Source organism: Dermacentor andersoni, chromosome 9 (assembly GCF_023375885.2).
Source record: "Dermacentor andersoni chromosome 9, qqDerAnde1_hic_scaffold, whole genome shotgun sequence".
NCBI lineage: Eukaryota > Metazoa > Arthropoda > Arachnida > Ixodida > Ixodidae > Dermacentor > Dermacentor andersoni.
In genome coordinates, this window is record NC_092822.1 from 54,196,380 (window position 1) to 54,216,409 (window position 20,030).

Sequence of the window (20,030 nt, forward strand, 5' to 3'; positions counted from 1 at the left end):
TGGCGGCGTGAGAGTCATGTTCGAGGCAATGACACAGAGCAAAGAAAATAGAAAAAGAAAAGTCGCAGTTTCGCCCGAAAGGCAAAGCATCGATTGCGATAGCAAATTAGTATAACAGCTATACGACGGGAGGATAGTATATTTATCCGCCGTATAAACGCGGAAACACTCGCTTAGTAACTGAATTAACAAGCATGGTGTCAGCGCGCACAAGCAAACATGAACACATCACGCTCGGATGGGATGTGACGCCTTTGCCTCAAATTGTATAATTGGAGACCGCTGTGATCCGTGATCATCGTTTTACGTCCACTTTAGGACGTCAATACGATGATTACGGATCACAGCAGTCTCCAATTAATTATACAATTTGATCGTGATCAAATCCGTGGTCATTGTATTTACGTCCTAGAGTGGACGTAAATACGGTGACCGCGGAACCCACCTCGCTTTGGAAAACGGCAACGTAAGGAAGCTGAATGCTTTAAATAACGCCAAGAATTTATGTGAAATGCGTTGTTTTCGTCTCCGACACTCACGGAGAAGGGCTCAGCTTAAAGCTGGAAGAGGCGCCGACATGCAGACGAACGAAGAAGGTTTAGTTTATAGTTTAGCTGCCATAATTTGTGCGGGCAGGCCACGGGCGACCCCATATAGTCGAACAAAATGCACTCTATTGTGCAATATGGTGACGTCACACAAGATACTTGTGAGTCAACCATCCGCACTGTGGTCGTACACCTAACTCGTGATTTTTCCGTCGTTTGACGTCGTTATTTGTAGGTTGATAAGCGTGCAGTGGCGCGACGGAGTTATTTTAGACCGCGTCTAAACACGTTTCCGAGCCTCCTGGAGAAAAGAAGAGGCAACGCGCCTGGAGAAACGCAATTGCTCTCTCAGCCACAGGTGATCTTTAAGTCTGTTCAAAATGAAAAAAAAAGAAAAAAGGCAAGCCTCGTATTGGAAATTTGGTCTGTCATCGATCACTAATTTACCCGCCGTGGTCGCTCAGTGGCTATGGTGTTGAGCTGCTGAGCACGAGGTCGCGGGATCGAATCCCGGCCATGGCGGCCGCATTCCGATGGGGGCGACATGCGAAAACACCCGTGTACTTAGATTTAGGTGCAGGTTAAAGAACCCCAGGTGGTCGAAATTTTAGGAGTCCCCCACTACGGCGTGCCTCATAATCATAAAGTGGTTTCGGCACATAAAACCCCATATTTTTTTTTTAATCACAAATTTTAATGGCTTGCAAGAGACAAGCATCAACCCGCCGTTGGTGTGCAGGAAAGACAGAGAAATAGGTTCCCATGACAATAAAAGCAAGTGCAGCTTATCGGAATACATGCCTCTATGACTAGTTACTTCCTACCGAGGTGAGGGTGAAGTACGGACCGTTGCTGCCGGTCAAGGTGCCGGGCTTAAGATGGTGCCTGTTCGTCGCTGAAATGTGCAGGTAGTTGTGAGGGCTAGGAACGCAAGTTTACGGATACCTTAACGCATCTATCATGCAATGACTCAGATGTCGATTGTGTTAGTGAGGAGGAGATGGCTGGGAAAGCAAGGCGGAACGGCGGGGGTAGCTCAACGCACAAGCCCGGCGCGGCTGCGGCCATCATCTAAATGGTAAGAGTGCAAGTGCATCTCAAGTGTGAAAGCGCAAGTCGACTTTGTAGTACAAATTATTGTGTTTCAAGTGTACAGCAACCGGTCGTGGCCCTGCGTTCAGCCCGTTGCCTGTTTGTCGCAGGAATCAGGTATCGTGCTCGTCAGGAACTCGTATTCAGGAACAGACATCCTTAACCAGCCGCCAATGCGAGGCTCAATCGTCTATTTGTCATGGACGAGGAGGAAGTGATGGTGATGGTAGGGTTGAAGGCCGAGCAGGCGGTAGCAGGAGAGTAAGGGTTGCGTAGAGTAGGGGAGAGTAGGGTGATTGGGACGTAATGCGAGAGCAACAACAGGAAGATCGAGGAAGGAAAGAGAAAAAAAAAGGGCACGGCTGCGTGCGGCCGGTGGCGTGACCCTTTCCTCTCGTCCATAGTCGCCACTGGGTGCCGCAGGCGCATTGGGCGCAAACAGCGGCTCCTACCGGCACCGCGTGAGCAATTTCTTGCGTTGTTTGCGCAGGATGTGTTTGGCGGGCGGCGAGCGGAGGGTGGGAAGACGAATTCCTCCCGCGCTGGCTGGAGAGGAGGGCGCGCTGTTCGCCGCGCGACGAGAACGATTGAACAGCCGCTGTTTTGACGACGAGCCCGCGACGTCGCGCTTGTGAGGAACAAACAGGAGGCCCGTCGGGTCACTGACATGCAAGCGGCGAATGCGACTGCATTGAGTTGCGGATAATTGTTCGCGACCCCGAGTGTGTAGAGCTGCCACTGGTCCCGTTTCCATTCTTGCAGGTGCCGCTGGTACTGCGCCGTTGTACGAAAATCGATCCACCAATCGATCAATTATTCGATAATCTCTATTGCAATATTGGAGTTCGAGACAATTAGAACCGCGGTGAAAAAGACAGTAAGATGTGTATTGATAATACAGACGAACCAGCACCCAGCGTAGTGGCAAATTGCGGCAATTTTCACTAAAATGTGCTACATATGAACAATAATAGTGATCCATTAATCAAAATAAGAACACAGTAAATCGAGAGAAGTAATGTTTACAAATGAAGTAATATGTGCGAGCACGATACATATTCTTTAAATAGCATACATTTCTCAGAAACGTAAACACATCTTAAATATATATTAAAAGCTTCAGTGTCATAAACACAAATAGAAAATAACTAGTGGAGAACTGAGCGAAATTCAAGATAATCAAAATAGGAGTGTCCGGGCCATGCTAGGCTCTGCTAAGCAAGGTGAATAAAAATGGGTTAAGGCAGTTATTTGGTGGGCGCATGATGCGATAAGAGTGCCAATATTGTTTCCTTTGTTTTGTGGTACGTAATCTGCGAATCGACTTACAATCGACACCGCTACTTTATGAGTATTACATATACTTAAAAGCACTTCTTGTTGGGCTAGTTGGTAGCTGTTCATTATAAAATATGAAGACGCCAAATAAACAGACACACACAAGAGCGCCCTGTCCCGTTCCCGTCACAAGCGCCCTGTCCCGTTCTCTTCTCTTGTGTGTGTCTGTTTATTTGGCGTCTTCATATTTTATAATATAATTACATATACGTTTGAGCTTCATTAAGTAGAAGAAAACGCAACCAACATAAAAAAATGAACGCTTCAAAAAAAGAATTGGGGCATGAACTGGCGCATTGCTCTAGCCGTATTCACGGCAGTCTATTCCTTCCTTGTGTAACGCGATGCCCAACAATGTATACACTTGACCATGTAAAACCGCTTCGCAGACATCATCAATCCATGGTACGCCAGCCGGCTGAATCGGCACTAATCTATATCCAGGCCAAGTTGGATGACTCGTCTTTTACAGCCTCAGCACCAGTCGACACCGCGCATTTCTTCCCGCGAATCGTTGCGCGAACGTTTATGGCGGCCCAGGCTATTATTCCTCAAGCTATCGCGCCAACTGAAGTGGCGACGCACTCGCTGAAGCGATGACAGCCGAGTGCGCCGTCATCTCTGGCGAAGCTTAACGCTCGAATGGGCCAGCAAGTATGCCTGGCGTGTAAAACAGCCATCTCAGCCCGAAAGGCGTTCATTGCGCCGACGGAGCCAGCGAGGTGAGGGAGAGAGCGTAGCCGTTGCAAACGAGAGAGAGCGCGTCGCCGGTTATGTGGACACGGAGGTCGTCGTCCGGTTTCCTTGTTTGTTTCGATTTCGTTTTGCACGCGCTCGTGGCAACGGCGGCGGCGGCATTTCCTCCTGCCTCCTTTCCACCTTGCGCCCCCCCCCCCCCCCGACCTCTAGGCCAACTACTTTATTCGTCGTCCTGTTCACTTGCCGCCGCTGTTGACTGTGGCCAAGTCCACCCACCTCTCCCTCTCGCCTTGTGTTTCGCGCTCGTCGTCGGTGTACGCTAAGGTCGCGTGCCCGATGAAAACAATCCGCGAGTTCTCGACAGCGTTTTTTTTTTTCTGTGCGCGCTGTCAGCTGCTGCCACCTGGTCGGTGCGCCACGAAGCGGACAGGCACGCAAGATTTCTGACAGGCCGTGATTTGGTAGGACCATTGCAGTTTGAGAGGCGGCCAATTTCTGCACCCGGGATGATTGCTAGGCGCCCTTGAGTATATATATATATATATATATATATATATATATATATATATATACCAGCTTTTTTACTGGTTAAATCACAAAGCACTAACTACGTGCAAATATATGTTCCAGTGAAATAGCTACTGTTATCCCCCGCAATATTCCAGATACCTGTAATTACTATCTAGAACATTCTTCCACACATTTGTAACTGGAACCACGGCTGAGAATGTGGGACGATGTCCCACATACTCAACCAGGCTCATTTCCCGGCTCAATACTGAAGCATAAAAGACCACCGCGCGAGCCTGAGTTAGTGTGAAAACGTCGCATTGTCCTGCTTCCACGTGACCACCTTCTGCGTAATGACGACCCGACCCATACACTTCTTGGGAAACGAAACCAAAACTGGCTCATAGAGAAGCTATCATAATTAATCATGCAGGCCGCCCTCAGACATTCCAGTACTTTTTTTGTGGTCTCTCGAAGTCTCAAGACGTTCATTTATACTGCAAGAAATGAAAGGTCGATGTGTCATGTCAGCATAAATCTGGACGTCGCGTTGTGAAGCTCGTGCATATCGTAATCTCGCACGCATAATGGAGAGGAAGCATCCAGCGGGACCTTCGAAGCCGCCCGCACCACAAACACTCGGTTGTGTCCACGCAGCATTGGCGCGGGGAGGAGGTCGGCGTGCTTCCTTGTTACACCCAGAACGTGCCCGACCGCTGGCCCCTGTGGCTGCGACGACGCGGCCTGTTTGCATCGCCTGCCGTCGCCTGGAAGGTCAGCGCCGGTTGGGACCTGTTAAAAACGACGGCCTTCGACTCGCATCGCCTTGCTTACAGCAGCGCCAGCTGCAGCCGTCTATATGCAGCGTGTGCCATCGTGGGAGACGCGTAAACAAGCTCGCGCGGGTACCCCGATCGCAGAGGCCGAGGAAAGGGGGGTCCGTTATTTCCTGTTCTTGCCGCGCGTTTACCGGTGCTGCGGAGTGAGCGCGACAGCTTTATCCTGTTTTCCGCCGCAACCGTCCTACATTCTCAATTAGACAGCCTTCACGCGGGCAGCGAAAGTTAATGGTCGTGATAAGCCCACATCGTGCAATCGAAACGGGGGTCAAAGGTCGCTTTGGACAGCGATTCTAATTCTGGCTCCAGTGGCAGAAATACTCCGCCAAAGAGGAGAAAGGTAGGTGACAAGGATAAAAATGGTCATGATTGTGACTCGAAAATGCACAGCTGGGATCCAGAGTATATATGTGGACCAGAGGATATTTCACATTAAAAAACAAAAAACCGTATTTCTTGGCCGCCAAGACTGACAAACTGAACATGACGAACGCATTGCGATGTTTGCCGGATCAAGTTTGAACTGCAGTGTTCAGTTGCATGCCAAGACAGCAAGAAAAACGTAGATTGGAATGAGCCACATTTAAGAAATACGCGACTGTACTCACTTGATCCAACATTAAGTCTTCGAGCGCCATCACAGCTTCGTCGTAGAGACGCCACGCTTTTATATCGACTTTGGTTGGGCGTTGCCTTTACTAAAGCCTATGCCTTCCGCATAGGGATGACCGACACACCAACCTGTGACCACTGCGGCCATGAAAAATCAATTGGCCATATTTTGTGCGCCTGCCCGCAGTACAGTCCACAGAGGGCATGCCTTAGCCACGAACTTGACCAACTGGACGACCAACCGCTATCCGAAAAAAGAATTCTACAACATCGAAAGGACCTACCTTCACAGAAGAAGGCCGTGCAAGTGTTTTTGCGCTTCTTGCGATCTACCGGCCTGTGTGAACGACTTTAACTGGAACGCCTTTTGTGTGTGTGTCTCCATGTGTGCGCGTTCCCTTTTTTAATTATTTTTTTTTTCGTTTTCCTCTCTGTCATCTTTCTAACCCCTATCCCCCATCCCCAGTGTAGGGTAGCAAACCGGAGACTCATATCTGGTTAACCTCCCTGCCTTTCCTCTTCATTCTCTCTCTCTCTCTCTCTCTTTTCGCAAGAACCCTGGTCCGTGTTCTTTTGATCGCGAACGTAAAAAAACGCAATTTCTTTATGCGAGAGTTTAAAAGAAAAAGAGAAGTCAACGTTAAGACTCTGGGATATGACTTAAAAGGACTTCCAGAGAGCCTAGTTTGCGCATACCTGACATGATTAAAGCGCACCACAAAGAAGAAAAAAACACCATGAAAGAAAAGAAGCGGACATGGGACAGGTCAGCTATCCCATATCTTCAACACTGTCAACAGGAATACTATGACAATGACTCGAAACCTGCAAGCAAGGCACTTGAAAATGTATAGTTGTAATCTTCCGTTCAGTTGGAACATTGGAATTTGAATAAGTACTACATTGATCACCTTGAATCTGCCGAAAGGAGACACTAGGCCATTCACGACCTCTTCCAAGCCTTAGAGCGTCGCAAAGCAGTGGCTCACCGCCAGTTCATTGGTTTCTTGCTTTGTTCGAACTCCAGATAGTTCTCAAGATGTGGAACCACATGGTTACACGCAGTGTGGTTAGCACTCCCAAGGCCTTTGCGTACCAAGACTATACGCCTGAGCTACATGCTGTACAATGCAATCGAGTAATCCTCAATCATTTTGCCCACTTGCAGAACTTGTTTTTTCTTCTTTTTTTTTAAACTGTCGTGTGAAGAAGGTTACCGTTGCTGGAGGCCACTGCGGCAATATTGTGCTAAGTAATGAAAATTTCAGGAGCTTTAAGCTTCACTGAACTGCCTCTTTTGGGCTAAGTTGCAGCAACAAACGAAGTAGAGTCGTAATCAGTATGAAAGGAAACACCCAGATTCTTGTCAAACGCCCGTTGGGGCTAAATACACATGCCCTCCATACGAAAGTTTTCAATGGGACTAAACGTTCAACAGGAAAGCTGATTGCTGTGCATAAAGTTCCTAGATTTGAAAACGGTGAATCACGAATTATCGTCGCTCAAAAAAAAAAAAAAATGGTCGTTTCCTTTCATATTGATGGCGACTGTACTTCAACCATATTGCCCTATAGTCGTCTAGTCAATTTTCGGGAAAGGAAGGGCGCACAGGTATACGCTAATCACATTGTGCGGTAGCATGGTAAATAAGTAGCAGCTATACTACAACAAAGGTGCACCAGCTATAGACCTTTATTCTCGTGGGTACACAAAGCCGGTAACCATGATGCAGAACTTTAGCGGGAGCAAGCGGAGAAGGAAGTAGCTTTGTTGCTATTGTCATTTAATACAAACAAAAGAAACTCAATGCGGCTGGTCTTCTTGCTTGCACCTGTGAGATTCTCTCAGTTCGGGGCTCCAGCGGGCGAGCGCCTTGTTAGAATCACCACCGTAGTTCATGGTAGCGCGCGTTTTCAAGCCAAGCCTACGTGGCCTATTACCCCGTGTTTCACCTGGCTGCCTGGCTGACGGGTGCTGGATGTCGTCGGGTTGGTCGCTGTCTCGGTGGACATATTTATGGCATATTTACGCGAAAGTTGTACGTGCGCCGAATGAAAGTGCCCACCAAACGGTGCTGATATAACCTTCTATTGCTGACCAAGTATGCGCGCACCTCTCTTCCGCGCACCAAACGTCTAAATTATGCTGATTCAACGCGCAATCTTGGTACCCTATGTGCAGCGGAGCTTTCGTGAAGCGTATAATTAAAAGCTATTAAATTTGCCCATTTCATCTGTGCTTATTTAGCGTAAAAGAAACCGGCCACAGCGCATGCGCCCTTGCGCCCCCGTACTACGTCATGTGACGACGCATGCAGCGATCACCTCAAATATCTATTTGCCGATGGCACAATGGAAGTGTACGTGTGACTGTGGCCAAGTGGTTAGAGCGTCGGGCTGCTGTGCTGGTGCACAGAGGTTCAATCCCACCATCGATTCACGTAAATGAATTTCTTAAGTATGAACTATTCCGCAAGACAGCAGCAGCGCCCAGGATCGGAAAAGTCTTGGAGGCTTCTCAGAGAGTGCTCTGCTTTTAAAACGTGACTTCGTGCATAAAACGTGAGCGTGTTATTGTCGGCTCACATGTCGTCTCTGAAGCACGCCGATAGTAATAATAGAACGGAGGTTTAGGTTCAACGGCTTATTCGATCTCCTTCATCTTTTCTCTTATTTAGCCACTTAGTATCTTCCACTGGGTGAGTGCCCATTCTTGGCCTGATACACTAGAATTGGGCATGCCGGGCTGTGCCATAAGAGGTACATAAGCCCTAAATGTTGATGCCTTGTCGTGCTTTCATGTGCCGTACATCGGTCATTACCCTTCTTAAGAGTACAGGCTTGGGCTGGTTGGTAATACATAGTTACACTGGAAGCATAGCGTGGGAAAAGACGATCGACAAAACTGTATACTAGACAGGCGCTGCTTCCAGTGTAATTGCCCCTCTTCCCCGACAATCGCCATACAGATAGGATCCCTGCGTGTAAGTCTCGCTCTGTACATAAGCGTGATTTGGAGTTTGTATTTCGGCATAGCTTGTGAGCGTAAACAGAAAAAAAAATTGCATGAGAGTAAAGCTGTGACCTTTGTGTTGGACAAGCATAAACATCCCATAATATTACATGCTGCATAGCGGGAACGTAAAGAAAATCGTACACACCGGCGTTAATTGTAAAGCACTTATTTAACCACTTCACGTAGATTACATGTGCATTTGATCTGCATCATTTTGTTGCGTCAGCTTGCAATGGCCTAAATCGAACATTTTCCGGTTATGCACTATAAACGTCGCTAGGGTAAATGTTCTCCATCTTAAGTTAACTCAAGAAGGCTAGATATAGATCACATGCTCTGGTTCGGCAATGTAAACCTCTGCGCGGAAGCATATTGCCTAGCATAAGGTAATCCCAGGAGACTAACAAAATTAAATTAGCTTCCAATATACAAATAATATTTCCTTGCGAAGTGCGCAGATTTTTAGTAGAACAATATTATTTTTTGTTATTATTGGCGCGCTTTCTTTCCATGCTTGTGTTTATCTGCACTTCACCATTTCAAATATAAATGTATATATTAGGTTCAAATTGATGGACTACACTATACTTCCTTTCCTGCGCAGATCCTCTGCTAACGGGTTGGGATTTTCAATTCACCGTTTTCACTCCGCACATATTGTGAACACGTGATCTTTAAGACTATACGCTGGTGCAACAAGCGTACGTCTCCACAGCGTAACGCCAATGGAACGCGCATAGGAAATATCGCTCCTGGCTATTAAGTAACGGCGCAATATAGGATTTGAGTGTAGGCGGCTGCGGCAGACTAGAAGGAAATGAAAACCTGCAACTACGCTGACTGGATTGTTTGTCTCGCAGCTGGAAATCGGCCAACGGTTGTTTGCCCGACTCGTTTCCAACACCACCAAGCCATCGGTGAGCAGTTTCTCGCTTTCAACTTCCTTTCTTTACTGTTTTTCCTATTCACCGGGCTTCTGGTAAGACGGCGCCTCGCGTTCCTCGCGATCGCCTTGTTTGCGCGGCCATAGAAAGACTTGGCGCGTACCGTCTACACAACCAGACGGCAATGGGCTGCCGCATCGTAGACTCTTGAAATGCTTCAAGGTCCGCTTCCTTTCGTCGTCTGCTTCTTTTTTGGACGATGCTGCTCGCTCCTTCTCTTTCATTCTATTTGTGTGTCCCGTCTGGCGAGCTGCGCACCCCAACCCTCCTCCTCCTCACTTGCAATTTGCTTACATGCAAACCGGTATGTCTCTTCCCGAAGCTGATTTCAGGCGTGGAATGCTAAGAACCACCGACAGGGGGAGTCGCCTGCCTGTGAGTGCCGGATACTCGCAGCCCCTTTACCCATCACCTGTCAACACGTAAACACACGTGCGCACGTACATAGACACGCGTGAACCACGCAGACAAACTAACACGTTCACATCAGCTTGCACGCATACGCTAAAGAAGAACAGTAAATCAGTTTTAGCCGAGAAAGTATGCTTTCTAACCCAATTATTATTTATGAAATGGGAGAACTCTAATTACTAGAAGAGAAAATGACCCATGTTCTGAGTTTTGCACCAAAACCCAACGCCGGTAGGTCGGTGCGACGTCATGAATTTCAAATTATTTTGCCCTGTTGGTGCTGTTGTGGCGAAGCAGAAATTCTCGAGCCTTGATAAGTTCAGTGTCTGATTCTTTTAGGAATGCAACGTTAGTCCGTCTTTACCGGCAAAAAATTAGCTGTTACCCAATGAGTGACACATTCCGAACGCATATCGAATAGTGTCCCTTTATCTCGTCTCAGGAAGATTATATCAGTAAGAAACGCACCGCACGCTCTAACGCGTCTAGTTCCTCTGGTCGTCGAACGCTCAGCGTGCTCTGAACCGCAAGCTCGTTTCTCCACACCAGTCAGGCAAATGATGTGTTCCTACAACCGATACGCCGTTCGCATGACGTGTCCCGAAAAACAAAATGGAGCAATGATAAGAGGGTTGCCAAGAACGCATGATGAAAATAATGGGGCATGGTGACGGGACGAATAAGGATGATGTTCGAACAAAATAAGGAATGGCTACGTATTCGGCAGAACGAATGGACATTGCTAGGCTCCATCTTCACTAGAGAAGTGTCCACCTGATGCGCAAAGGATGTCTCAGACAACTTGTTAGATTCTTAATTATTAATTACTTATTTAATTACATCTCGGGATCCCCCATGCAAGAACCACGATCTTATTATGAGGCACGCCGCAATCGGGGGACGCCGGATTAACTTTGCCCTTCTGGGGCTCTTTAACGTGCACCTAAATCTAGTACACAGGCGTTTTTGCATTTCGCTCCTATCGAATGCGGCCGCCGCCGCTGGGATTAAACCCGCGACCTTCTCATCCCTTTCGAGTGACCAACAGTAGTCGAGCAAGGGATGCCAATGGTGTCGCGTTCCGACAAGGTATACTTGTCTTCGCCCTGACGCCTTGTGGAAACGCTGACTCCAACCCGCCGTGGTTGCTCAGTGGCTATGGTGTTAGGCTGCTGAGCACGAGGTCGCGGGATCGAATCCTGGCCACGGCGGCCGCATTTCGATGGGGGCGAAATGCGAAAACACCTGTGTACTTAGATTTAGGTGCACGTTAAGGAAACCCAGGTGGTCGAAATTTCCGCAGTCCTCTACTACGGCGTGCCTCATAATCATAAAGTGGTTTTGGCACGTAAAACCCCATAATTAAAAAAAAGAAAAAAAACTCTAACTCCAGCCAGAAGATTCCCATAATTCACCATTTCTACTCCACCTTCCAGTGATCTTTCGTCTTGTTCGACATTATCCCTTTCAGTGGCTCTTCGTCGCTCTCGTCGTCGTGCCGTCGCGGTCGTGCCGTCATCATTGTTCCGGCCTCGTCACGGGGTTATCGTTGTGCCGTCTTCGTCGTCGTGCACGTTGTCGTCATCCCATTCTCCTCATATGTTGCCATCGCCGTCACGCTCTCGTCGTTATGCCACTGACACCGCTTAAGAATCGTCATCTCATTGTCGTCGTGCCCTCATCGCCATACCCCCTTCGCCGTTCCGTCGACGTCATTCCTGCTTCGTCGTTCCCTCGTCGGTGTTTCAGAGCTCGCCATGCCGCCATGCTCATGGGCGATCTTGTCGGGCGAGTGGCACAGCAAAGTGAGACCCGAACGGGGTATCGCATATAGTCGAAGCAAGAGGGAAGTATCAAAATGAACGCTACACATGTTAAATAAACGTGACTTCGGAAATACGATGTGCTAATCGCATTGCCGTCGACAGCCATCGCGAGATTCTTTCGTAATTTCTTTTTTTTTTTTTGCGTTTGGGGGGGATTAGGTCAATTCAGTGACCCTTGCAGACATTCTATCCAGTGTTCAAATATGAGAATACATCTGTAGTTTCTTCAAGCACGCTTCTACAAAGAAGTGCGTAATGATATGTTCATGTGCTTACCGAAAGGTTGAAGCTGTGTTTTCGCAGGGCATTATTACAGTAACGCTTATAGCGCAATTTCTTTTCGTTGCGTTCATATATTTTGGTTTTCATATTTTAACTCTTATTCTTTTTCTCTGCAACGTGGAGCTATGAATCACTCAGTCTGCTAGACGCCGCATGTACGCGAGTGTCCGTAAAATAAAGCTGTCGCATTGAGCTCCAGTGGTATATACATTTCTCACTCGTTCATTTTTACTTCCTTAAGGGTAATGTAGCGCTAAAATCCCCAAGTTCGCTAGAAATACCGATTTCCCCATTTTGTTTGATTTAAATTTCTAAAGGAAGCTCTGCACGAAGTTTTATAATTTGCGCTGTTTAATAGAAACTAAGGGCTTTTCTTTACGAGGCGGTTGCATGTGTTGTGGCATACTTTAAGACTGGTCGATTTCAAATAGTGTAACAAAGCCTTCATTGCTTTCTGCGCCAGCGATGCACGCGGCTATGGTCCGAGAACCTTGGCTTCTGAAAACGGTCTTGAGTCCAGCCGGTTGTGTATTCTCCAGAGAAGGCGGAGCCGGACGCCATAACGAGAGCAAAGACACACGGGGTGTTCAATATTTTTTCTCGGCGCCGCAGGAGTCACGCGTAGATGTGTCAGACATTCCAATGAAATGAGTATGCTTTCCATTGCTCGTGACTCCTGTGGCAAGCTCTCAAGGGTTGCCTCTGAGTCGCAAAATATGACCCAATTGCGTGGTCGCTCTTGTAGGACGTGTTGTATGGTAGCACACAGGGCAGCAAGCTTTGCCTCCATATATGTTCTTACATCATTATCATCATCATCATCATCATCATCATCACCATCATTCTGGTTACGCCCACTGCAGGGCAAAGGCCTCTCCCATACTTCTCCAACTGCCCCGGTCATGTACTAATTGTGGCCATGTTGTCCCTGCAAACTTCTGATCTCATCCGCCCACCTAACTTTCTGCCGTCCCCTGCTACGCTTCCCTTGCCTTGGAATCCAGTCTGTAACCCTTAATGACAGTCTGTAACCTTTAATGATGTAATCATGTAATGTTCTTACATGCGGCAATATAAATTTTATTGTGACTACCACACGCCGAAATGGCAAAGGCACAACCTGTTGAGCTGGTGGGACGAGGCCAACTCATCAGTACAGGCGTGCTGTTCGGTCCCCATATGTCTCATTCAATAGTTTAATAGCAGCAGCGTCGTTTGTCTCAAAACTAATTTTGGGTTATTGGCCTACTTACTTCCGAAATAGCAAGGCACATTTGCGTCTGGTGGCGACACAACAATGGAGATGACGGTCTCGCTGCTGGTGTATACAATACTTTCTTGGGGAGTGGCGACAACTTCGGAAAATGTCCCTCGAGGTCCTTGTGAGAAACAAGACAGAGTGGAGAGTGATATAACTTCTATGCGGTTCATATATGGTTCGCCGTAAGACTATGGCCTGCCGGATCGTTCGTGCAGCGGCGTGCGTGGCCAGTCATTAGCACACTGACTGTCCGCAAACGTGTTTTATCGCTTCGCAGAACGCGAACTGGCCTCTGTATCTCGAAACTGCAGTGGGCGTTTGCATTTGTAATGCTAGTGCGAAGCACTCGGGTTCAAACCCCGGACAATGTGTCAACGACAAAAAACAAAGGGAGCGTGCGCGGAGAGAAACCGTAAGCACACATATCGTACCGTCAGACGTAGAGAAAAAAGAAGTAAAGACACGATACAGAGTGAATTTAATTAAACATGCACAATGCGTGGAGTGAACTCAGGCACACGTGTGCAGAGGGAGCAAACGAAAGACAAGGGCACACGAGGGCAAACAACAATGAAGCGGAGACGAGGTGAATTTAATTCAAGCAGTCGAGGAGGATGAAGAAGAAGGAAGTTCATATTTGGAAAGCGGGTTAAGACACGTGGGGGCCGGCGTTATTCCGCTGAGCGGCGGGCGCACGTCAAAGGAAGGGATCCCGAAAGGAACGGTAAATAAACTGGGCCGCCGCGTCGAGCGGGACAGTTTTAATTAAGCGTCCACGCATGGGCGTCCTCTTCCCGTCTTCCTGCGCTGCACTTCTGTTGTGCTACGAGGACGCGAGCATGTGTGGGCACTTACTTTTCTTTTTCGCTTTGCGACAGACCCCACTCTCTACTGCAGTCTTCGCTGTCTCTTATATACAAGGAATATTGGCTTGTCTATGGTATGTCGGCGCTTAACGCAGACTGACGTTCTCCGTGTCCCCTAGTGGCTTTTCTTCTTCAAGTTCATTTAGGGGTGGAGCAACTTGAGAAACTCGGAGTCAGTCGCGCTCGTTGCTGTTTCGATGACTGTTTCTTATAGCTCACCGACTGCGACTTGTTCTTGCGACGTCGTTTCGCGGAGCGCTTCAAAGTGGCGCCGAAGAATATTTTTCTTGGTATTGAACCGCGGCTGCGTTTGACAGAAAACCGGTTATCGATCTCCTTCGCGCATCGGCACCTTGTGCGCATGCGCGAGTTGAGATTATTAGGCGCTAATGAAACGTGCAGTTCGAGAGTCCCCCTCTGGAGTTGCGCGGTGTGCCTCAAATTTCGCTTCGTGCCAAGTTTTGACCGGACGTCTTCCGTTTTGTGTGCGTTGATCAGCGAATGATTTGTTTTCGTACTTATCATTCCATACAAACTTACGCGAACCACGCACCAAACTAACGATTTCGAAGAAGTACCGGCAACTTTATCGTACTGTTTTGTCGTAGGAAAGTAAGTTCGCCCTGAAAGCAATGAAAGCAACGAAGTACGTGTGACGGTGGTCACGCGAAGAGAATGACAAGCGTATTTTAATAAAATACTGACATCACTATACTTTCTCGTAAACAAGTAAAGAGAAAACATGGTTTGCTGCTCTTAAGCTTTGAATGCGAGGGCGTTCAAAGTTTAAGATGTGCGTTCATGTGCGTTTATGAGCAACTTTGTCAAAAGCTACCTGGAATTCAAGGAAGAGTGCATCGATTTGTATCTTGCTAACACTACTCTAGAGCTTGTATCATTGACAAACTTGGTCAGCCGGATATAATACAATATACATACACAAGGAAACCGTGTTGGCACGAATGAAATAATTTTACAGACACGAGGATTTTCGTGGTGTGAGATTAAATTACGGGTTCTATTCCTTTTACACTGAAGCTGTACATAGAGGAGTCCACAATGGTAGGGAGGTCGGTATTGAGGAGACACTGGAGCATCCTATAGAGGGGAGCCGGCGCAGTATCAGGGAACATACCCCCGATATAACGGAGAGTATAGAAGTGATAGGCTCGCGTATAGTGAAACGTTTTAACCAACTCGGATATAGCGAACGCACTGCAGAGGATATAGTGAAGCGTTTGCAAAATCTTGGATATAGGTTTTGGCCAGTGCAAACCTGACCGCTACAAGAATTCAGGAGGGTGTGAGAGCTGCCTTATATAGCTTCGATGTCGTTGTCGTATGATTTGCTTGGATATACATACATCTGCGAATGATGTTTAATGCGTTATCGTTAGCAGTGTCAAAGTGGAAAAAAGGGTATGTGTGAAGCCGGTCACGTGGTTTATATATATACATATTGCAATTGACGGTTGTCTGGAGCAGACCACCGTAAGTTGCATTTCGCTCCTCGAAGAGACAGGTCGTGTGTCGATGGAGGTTCTGAACGAAACTTTGCAATGTGGTGAACGCGATTTAAATCATGGATCCAGGACCTCAATGAGGTGCAAGGTAATGCCAACGCATTTCTCTCGCATTTACTGCTAAATTACCAATGTATCTTTGCGGAGGGGGAATGGGTTACTTTAGCTTTTAAAAAATTACTAAATAGTAGATGATGTACGCCTTCAGCTCATATTTCGTCTATCGTTCCGATACTGATATCAGAAACTGTGAGTAATGGTGCGACGAAAGTAATGAAAAGCATAACGTGCTGTCTTAGCGAACACTTTAATAAACTGCCACACCACATGTCGCCTGCTAAGTCTGAGGGGCTGACTCGAATGTGAGAACCAACTTCAGCACTTGAAAATAACAAATTAACGCCAAGGTAAGCAAATAGGGACCTACTAGAGCAGTCACCCCCCTTCCGCTAGCCTTAAGACGTTCATAGTCAGAGCTATTTAACGTTAGCGTTGCATAGCTTACTTTGTAGGCACTTACGGGAAAATAAAGTATGGTGGACCCCATTACAATACATTTCTAAGCAGCAACCCCAATTTTGGAATTTCCTGCGTATTCTGCGCTTGGCGTCGCGCTGTGTCAGCTGGTACTTTTCGCGCCGCTTCAAAAAGACGTTAATTTTTGCCCTATACAGGTATATGCACTGCGGCATCTCCATTTGAGTCACGCTTTTACGGAGCGTATCTAGTTAGGAAGCACAACGCACAGTGGAAAAAAGTTACCGAAATTAGAATGGGATCACTTTAGTTGACTTCACGCCGAAGATGCATTTCAAATGCGTTCCTCGTTTCTGGCTCTTAATTTTAGCCGGAGGTCGAAAGAGCAACATTAAATTTCTGCTGCATTTTCTGTTGCACCGCACACACCTATTCAAGAGCTCATAGCCCGGCCTGAAGCAGTCACCGGTTGCCAAGGCAAACTCGGCAGGGAGCGTTGTGAAAGCAAGCGCTATATTGCGATGTGCTGCATAATACCGCTCTCTCCACCACAGCCTCTTTCTCCACACACACACAAAAGAAAAAGCAGGTTATGATGCGAGCGTTATGTATGTATGCGTTGCAGCAGCATTGCGACGAATATTCGGCCGACTCTGGCAACCACCGTGGCGGCGGCGGCTGCGTAAACACGGAAACGCATTCGGCCGAGTCACCGCTTGTTTTCAAATTAACCGCTAGCACCGAGCAACCCGGACGCTGGCACCAAGTCGGCGATACGATTAGGTGCGCTTGAGTTTGTTCATAAAGCGCGAGCAATGTGTAGCCGTCCACCGGAGAGCGCGTTCAGTACGGTCGCATTCAGGGTCGCTTCTAAATTTCTTGCGGCAAAACTATTCTTATTTGTTCGGAAGTTCAACGTTCATTATTGTCCTTCTTCCTTTTTTTTTAAATTTGCTTCTCAGGCCACGTGCCCGTGAAGTCTGCCATTTGTGCTGTTTATGAAAGAAAAAATAAACCAGTTTGTCCCGGATGACGAAGCATTTGACAGTGATTCGAAGGTTCAGCGTTGCGTTTGAACTCTTCGGATGGTGTCCTAAACATTCGTGGAAGCGACGTGTTGGCACTATGGAGCATCCAAGGCAAATGCTGTTGTGCATAAGGAACAGCGCCCCCGGCAGCTACCAGGTGTCTCAGGATATCAGGAACATAGCCAGGGGCGTTGCAGCTAGGCATCTCAAGTCGATGATGCACGAGATGAGACCGACGTAAAAGAGTCGGTACTAGTCAGCGCCCAGTGAAATATTAGACAACGTTAGCGTGACGTTTACTGCTCATTCAGCTCAGAGCAGTGCATTCGCGCAGTAGCACAGCAAGGTCGCTCGTCTGCTTGTCCTCCTGAGGGCCCCTTCGTCAATTGTAGTGATGCACACTGGCTTCAACGCTTTTCAACGGTATTTCGAAACAGTCGCGTAGAATATTCGTACCGGATATGAAGTCAGGTTCCTGCGGAAGTATATAGGAACAGTTTGTTTAGATTCTTGCCATCGCCTTCGCAGAAACCAGGCAGTAATCTGACATGAGTTGTTGTGCTGTCGCAGGAACGACGAAAAGCAGCCGTGAAGTGAAGCAACCGTGAAATCAGCGTGCCCACTGTCGTTCGAATGAACCCCGCGCGATCGGCCGTCGAACCGACAACACGATAGCGACAGCGTCTTTGCTTGCATACATAATTAATCACGCTCAAAATGAGCCAAACGTGTCTACCAAGTTGAAATGCGCAAGCTTCAAGCTGTGCACATGAAGTCTCAGTCAATGTTGATCCTGTTCAGCGAAGGTTAAGCCTGGCACCGACGAGTTCGTGCGCCCGCTATCGGCGGACCTGAACTGAAAAGTAAGCAGTTAGGACGAAGGAAACTGCTTTTAAAGTTAAGTTCTGGCCTTAGCAATTTGAAATCAACTACATTTCGCCTCGCACGGCGCATATACAGAACCCTATACAGCGCTGGGCCAACATCTGTACGTCACTGTACCCGTAGGTTGCCTGTCGCATTCGCTACATAGACGGGTGGGTCGGTAGGTGTTGTTATGCCGAAACATTTCTCAATTCCAGAGATGCACTGTTTAACTCTGCGTCAAACTGGAAGCAAGAGCCGGTGCATTCGGTAGACAACAGCATAAACAACCGTCTCGCTCAGTTATGCCAACGGTATCAGTAATGGCATCCGCGTTTTCGCGAAGGACAACACGGCCTGCAAATGAGCGCTTATGCAAACACGTGTTTTCTCTAATAATGCTTTACGGCACGCGGAAACTGTTAGTGTGCTGGAGTTAAAGCACAGCGAGAACCAGTAATAAATTAACGGCCCGTGTATATGTATATCTGGATCACAGTGGCCTTCGTTTATTTGGTTGGGACGCTATACTGACAAATCTCAGGGTCGAATAACACAGCACATTTGCGCAGATATGTATGTTTTGCTACGTTTCGACCTTATTTCGTGTCAGCGATGCTCCTTTTCCACAATATTTGAGGCTAACAACGACCAGCGGCTGTAGTTGTCGAGGTAAACAAGTGCACCACTTTGGTAAATCCGACGCGGGAGGCTGCGCTCGAAGACTTCTTGAACATGCGAAATGCCTACATATTGTTCAAAAAGAATAAACGAAAGTGAGCTGCAACTTCAGAAATCAGCGACAACAAACTCCAAGGCAGCCGTGTCGGCCGCACTGTTTGCACAACGGCGCACTCAGGCCTGCTCACACAGTTGTAGGTCGGGGAGTGCTACATGGCTTCCAGGAGCAAAATGCTGCCCTGAAGAAGCCATTAAGAATGAGTCGCGTGCGATCCAGGAAACGCACAACCGACGCGCACTCAACGTGGACGCAGGTACAGAAATCAACCGGCGAAAGCCCCGGCACTCCTTCCAAAACGTTATCTGCGGCGTACGGCAGAGGGCAGCACAGGAAAATGAAAAAGGCAGCTTCGGGAAGTTCAGCGTATACGTGCGAGCGTCGTGCTTCCGGTAACGCGGTGGTTGCGCAGTTCCGTGATGGGTCCTTTTCTCTCGATACAGTCATTCGCAGTATATGGTGCGCGACGCTTGGGTAAACGTTTGGCGTTGCCAGCGTTGCAGCGATTTTGGCGATGCCCTTTTTTTAATTCACCACATAATCAAAACATAATTACAATACTTATTAATTTGCTTAAGGCTCACTCGGACTCAGACTCAGGAAAATTCTACTCGGCCAACCTCAAGCTCGCGGGTCAGTGAACGTTTGAGTGAGTCGACTCATGAGGGTTTGCCGACCTATGCCATACCCACTTTCCATTCGCCTTTGAGCTGAGCGCTTTGGTTCGCGAGGTCGCGGTGACAATAAATCCAAATGGTGGTAAGGCATCCTCCCCAGAATTGCCATATCGAGAGGGCATCGAACCAGCTGGCCGGTGTGACCAGTTTTCCTATGACAATTTTTTTTCCGTTGGCAATTGGTTTTGCAACGAGTGGGCTCGTTCGCGCACCAACTAGCCTGACAGCAGATACTATTTGGCTTTGCTAAGCTTCCGCGGAAACACGTGCAGGATTAAAAGGACACAACTGACACGGGTGTGCATAGATAATAACGCAAATATTAAATACAAGCACATGAGCCCCGACCGGGTGTCAGGAGTCAGAATGCTTTGAAATATTTCAGAGCTGCAAGCCTCCGTTGCACAGCGACCTAAGGTGACGACGGCTCACGACCCCCGATGGCTTCAGCGTTCGAACAGGTTTCTTTTAACCCTGAA